This window comes from Cajanus cajan, chromosome 10, assembly GCF_000230855.2.
Source record: "Cajanus cajan strain Asha chromosome 10, NIPB_CcT2T_4, whole genome shotgun sequence".
NCBI lineage: Eukaryota > Viridiplantae > Streptophyta > Magnoliopsida > Fabales > Fabaceae > Cajanus > Cajanus cajan.
In genome coordinates this window covers 39,698,076-39,704,119 of record NC_138526.1, presented here as the reverse complement: position 1 = coordinate 39,704,119, position 6,044 = coordinate 39,698,076, and positions in this window count along the sequence as shown.

The window sequence follows — 6,044 nt, the reverse complement described above, 5'->3', positions numbered from 1 at the left end:
TTGGTTAAAATATTTTAAAAATATAATAAGCTTAAAATATAATATTAAAAAAATCAATCTTAAATTTTAATGACAACATAATAGAATGTTGATCGCATCAAAACTAGCATTTGTATAAGCATTCATGTATAAAACTTGATTGACGACAAAAAAAAAAAAACTCTAAATCAATTTGAACTAATTTATAATTTATTTGATTCATGCTAAAAATTTGATTTATTTTTAAAAAAAGTATGAATTAACTCATTTTCTAAAATTGGTTTGGTTATTCAATTTATTTTAACAAAGTGGATTGATTCAATTTAATTAATATTTTTTAAAGAAAGTGATGTATATATAAGTGTAAAGTAGATAATTATAATGTATCGAATCAATCTAATTTTAAAAAATTCAATTCATATTTAAAAAAATTAAATTGATTTACTTTATAAAATAAATAATACTCATTAATCAATCTAATTTTATAAAATGGATTGATTCATATTGAATTTTTCAAAACTTTTATTAACATTCCTAACTTAATTGCCAACTTTGTCAAATTACTTGATTGCCTGTTTTGTCTACAATAAACATTCTCCTTATTATTCATTAATCGAAGTAAGCTTTAAGTTTCGTTCATCATTATTTCATTAGATGATTGACTATATGTAAAGCATGGATTTCAAGTAGATTACTGTCGAACAAAGACATTCACTACACCAAAATTAGTTTTTTTTGGTAATTAATTTATTATTTAACGGCTATATAATGGCCATTATTTTTTTTACCGACATTTATATAAAATGCTGGTAAAGATCTACTAAATTGTCGAAAAAACTTATTTTTTTTAGTGGCAATTCTAGTAGCCATTTTAAAGGCTATTAAAAGTTTTTTTTCAATTGTCTCCTTTACTTTAAATAATTTATTCCTATAATTTCATTTTCTAAATTCATAACTTATATACTTTTTTATCTCTACTCGATGTGGGATTTGTAAGATGAGAGTTGTCTTTTTTTTATATATATATATATATATATATATATATATATATATATATATATATATATTTTTTTTTTTAAGAGATGTAGATTTATAAGGTGAAAGTTGCTCTCTAATTATTTTATAGCACTATTGAACTTAGTAACAATGAGTGATTTGATACCAATTTAGAATAGTGAATTATGAGTCGACCCTATAAAATGAACTTGTAAGGTGATAGTTATTACTCACTTATATACTATTTAATTATCTTATCTCTAATTGATGTGAGACTTAAGTTTTTTCTAATAAATAATTGTCGCTAATAGTAAACTTTAGTGTAATATAAATACATTTTTAGTGGTTATTATATATTAGCCATTAATATTTTTACATATGGCGGCAATTAAATTATTGCCATTAAATAATTGTTATTAATAACAAATTTTGTTGTAGTGATTGATGTGTTTTGTTCATTAAAAATGTTATATATATAGTCTTCTTACTTAAAAAGTAAGACTTTAAGCTTTTAAAGAAAATATTTTGTAGATTTGATAAGTAAATTTATTTAAAAATTAAATTATATATTAATTTATAATTATATATTATTAATATATTTAATACTTAATACTATAGACTCGTTGACTTATTTATAGACGTTGTAAGTCTACAAAATAACCACGGAAAGAGATTTTTATATTAGATCAGACCAAGTCAAATTTTTGAATATGTTTTACCTTACGAAAAAAAATTATTTTGTTTTTCCTTTATATTATTATCTCTTAAAAATACCTTTAGAGGAACTTATCTAAATAGGTATGTAGTCTTGATTGGTGAAAAAAATTGATACAAAATATTATGTGTATCTCTTTTTTCACATTACTCATTTATTTATATATATATATATATATATATATATATATATATATATATATATATATATATCAGGTGGTTATAATAATACTGGTGTAATTTTTACTAAGTATTACACCGTTCAATAACTTTATATTAATTGTCTTAGATTATATATACAAAATTTTATATTAATCCAACATGATTTGATACTTTATTTTTATAAATAAAATTGATGTAATATATTTATTTCAAAATATACTAAAATATGAACACTTTGATTACCTTCAAGTTGTTATTCAATTTTAACAAAATTTGATATACACATATAAAGTGATATGAACTTTCAATCTAACGGTTGAATTTACAAAATTCACAATATAAAGTTATTGAGCGGTGTAATACTTAGTAAAAGTTAAACCGGTGTAATTATAACCCATATATATATATATATATATATATATATATATATAATGAGTTAATTACCTATACGCTGCCAGTGTAAAAAAATTTTACACTGACAACCAATCATATCTTTTAATAGTGACATGTCAGTTGCTTATTTAATGAAATAATAATAAAATAAGTAACTTTAAAAGATATGATTGGTTTGTCAGCATAAAAAACTTTACACTCGATGATTAACTCTCTATATATATCTATATAAAGATTTTATACAAATTGTCGGCATCCATTAAACTTTAATTATCTTTTTGCTTTGTTTTACGCATTGATGTTGCTTTTCTTTTCAATGTTTTTAAAGGATTTTGAAGGTAATTGTGGTTACATCCTAACCATCCTTTAAAATAATTATTGGATCAATTATCATTCATCATTTGGAACATTCAAGAATTGGCTTCAAAGAATGTCTTTCGTGCTTCTTCACAAACTTTATATATACGAAGATGATGTTGGTGCGAAACTTTTGACTAATTTGGAAGTTAATAATATAATAGATTCAAATTTATTCATTTTACTCCTGGAAGACTTGGCCAGTAATGTCTTGCTAATGCGTTGACATTTGAGATTTTAAATTTTTTTTCTTCATTCTCTTTTCAAATGTTATCAAAAGATTTAAAATAAAATAAAATAAAAGTCATTGAGGAGAGAAAATTGGTATATGGTATTTTTTATCAATAATTTCCTTTTTACAAAAATAATAATAAAGTTTTAACTCAACATATATCTTGTACATGTTATTCTAACTTTTTAATAGGCCTATCATAATTGAATTAGTATCCAGTTAATAAAGAATGGCTCTTATTGACAATTTGGACCAATTTATGGTGGAATAGTTTCCATATTGGTTATGTTTACAAGTAGAATTTAATTATCATATTAACTCCAACTTTTGGGTGTCGGAAATAGGGTATTAGGTGTATCTGTTCGTTCTGCGTCAGTCTTTAATTAAAAGTAAAAACCTTACCTTATTCATGGACATCTCTTGATGATTGACCAAATACTCTTTACCTAACCATGTGACATAATAATGCTATCTTCATATCCTCTTTTCACAACAACTTCTTAGATAAGCGAGGAAAGAGACAAGATAAAGAGAGAAATATCGATAAAATGGTGAAGAGGGATAATATTATAATTAAAAAATGTTATGAAAAACTGAAAAAGTATTACAGAAATTAATATCATTATTTGGAAAAATATGAACGATCTCTCCTAGTTTTCAAATCGTCCTTGGTCAATGGTCATCTCCTTCATTTGATGAAGGCTTCATTCGCCAGTAATTTCACACTCACATGTCAGACAAAATAGTTGCAATATGATTTTGGTCGTAATAATTATGTATGAACGCTAATGTATAATGGTTTGAATTAAATTTGTTAAGTTTGTTAATTGAATGAGAGCTATTTTTAAACGATGACAAGAGAGAAAGTGAGATAATATGTGCGATAACTTGTCGAGTATCTAGACTTATTCCAAAAAAAAAAGAAAGAAGAAGATGATTTTTATCGAAAATTTTAAAAGAAGTTGAGAATTAGACTCTAATTTTATATGAAGTTAATTATATTTTGACCTAATTTAAATATTTTGTAAAAAAATTAATTTTATATTTGAATTGGAATATGATATCATTGATAATAATTTTATGTCAGTTAATCCACATATTCAGTATATCAATAGTAAAAAAAAATACAGTTAAAAACATTGGCTTCCTTAGGATGCATTGACAAAGTGGATGGTGAATAAAATTATGAAACATTTAGATATAACTTTATTAATTTTGTCTTCCAGATTATGTGCAAGGTCTAAAAATGGGTCCAGCGTCATGATATTGTTACCCTTACCCCAGTGCTAGTTAAAACTCTGAACTCACCTAACAACGCGTTATATGGATTTATTTTACATGAATGAACCTGATAAATCAAAATGTACTTGTGTAGCATGCATGATGAGTAACCCTTTTTGCGTTATATTAAAATGTGGAAGAGAAACATCTGGTATATATGTTGAAGTGAAAAGTAGGAGGCAACTTTTCCATCACAGTTCACAATTCCACATTGGCAGGACCATAAAAGAAAAGATGGCTTCAGTTACACAATCAGAAAGCGACCACGGTGCCATTATTGTTATGGTGTTGCACCATGATTCTTGGGAAGAGTATGATCTATACGCAAAAGGGGTTCAATGTATGCACCAATTATGTTCAAACTCAAAGTCATAGCTAGCTAGGGTTGCTTCTTTCTGAAGCTTACTATATATATATTTTGACCTTGCCTCGATCATCTCTTCAACCGTGTCATCTCACACACTATAGCCATGTACTTGTAGGGAGTTGAAAACAACTGTCAAATTTGCACCTATAGTAATTAATATGGTTCATGTGTGTGTATACATGTTGCGAGTTAATGCGTGCTTGAAGATACGTTTTTGTCCGAAAAGTCAAATCAAATTGGTGAAAAAACACATAAGCTACAACTAATCGGAGTCACGTCAAATTTATCTGTGAAAGGGTCTGGATCTCCATATATAAAACATTTTTATTCGGTGAAATTTCAGTATTTTATCAAAAATAAGAGAGAAAATTTAAATAATAGAAGAAGAAAACGTGAAATTTTAATGGTGGAAATTTTTATTTGAGAAAATCAAGTGAAATTTTAATTAAAAGAATCTATTCCCATCTCAAAAAAAATCATATACATATTGTAATTTTACACTGTGTTTTGTTTAAGGAAGAGTGGTATATATAGATATGAAACTTAAAATCCGTTTGGATATAGATTTAGAAACTGTTTTTGAAAACTTATTTTCTATTAAAAAACTTATTCTTAGTAAAAACAAATTAATAGTGTTTCTAACTTGTATCTAAATAAATTCTTAATAGTATTCCTGAACCTTAAACCTAGATCCTTCAAATACTACATTCCTTTCAAAACTCTCGACCTTATACTTTATTTTAGATTTTGACTAAGTCAAAGAATTTTCCTCTAACTTATGTCAGGATTTACCAATCTCACGTTTGACATTAGTGAGACAAAGAGCCTCTAACTTGTATCACACTCAGTGTCAACACGATGATAATTTTGCACTTGGTAGATTCATTAATTAGCTCGAACCACTTGAAACTTAGAAGATTTCTAACATGCAATGTACAACATTTCCGGACATCTCAAACAACTCAGTTTTAACCACAAAATCAACATGCAACTTCAATTTTATCAATAATGTCAAATTCACTCCAACATGCTTCATGAACTACCCAAAACCCAACACAACATTATCACTCCTAAACCATCAACACAACAACCATGTCAATGAACTTCATCAATATTCAACTAAAAAATCCCACAATAATTCAACACTACCTTCCATTACCTACAAATCAAAGAGAAACAAAGAAAAAGGAAGAAAAAGATGAACTCTAAGCTATCATCGAAAAGCCCTGAAACAACCCAATCACACTTATGATTCTTAGCTAGGAAGCTAGAATAATTACTCAACCACCAACTCTACTCTAAGAGGAAGGGAAGAAGAAGAAGGAAGAATCTTGACTCTAAAGTTCCTCTTTCTGGTTTCTTTCTAAACTTTCTAAAGAAATAAATTTTTGAAGTTCACTTTTAAAAAAAGATTTTATATACTTCACCTTACAGGTCAATTAGACCTCTGCTTAAAGGTATCTCTAAACAATTAAAAATTCATAAGAAATTTTCTAATTCTAGAATTTTTCAACATATAAATAACAAATCAACACAACATTACATATTTTAATAAAATTAACA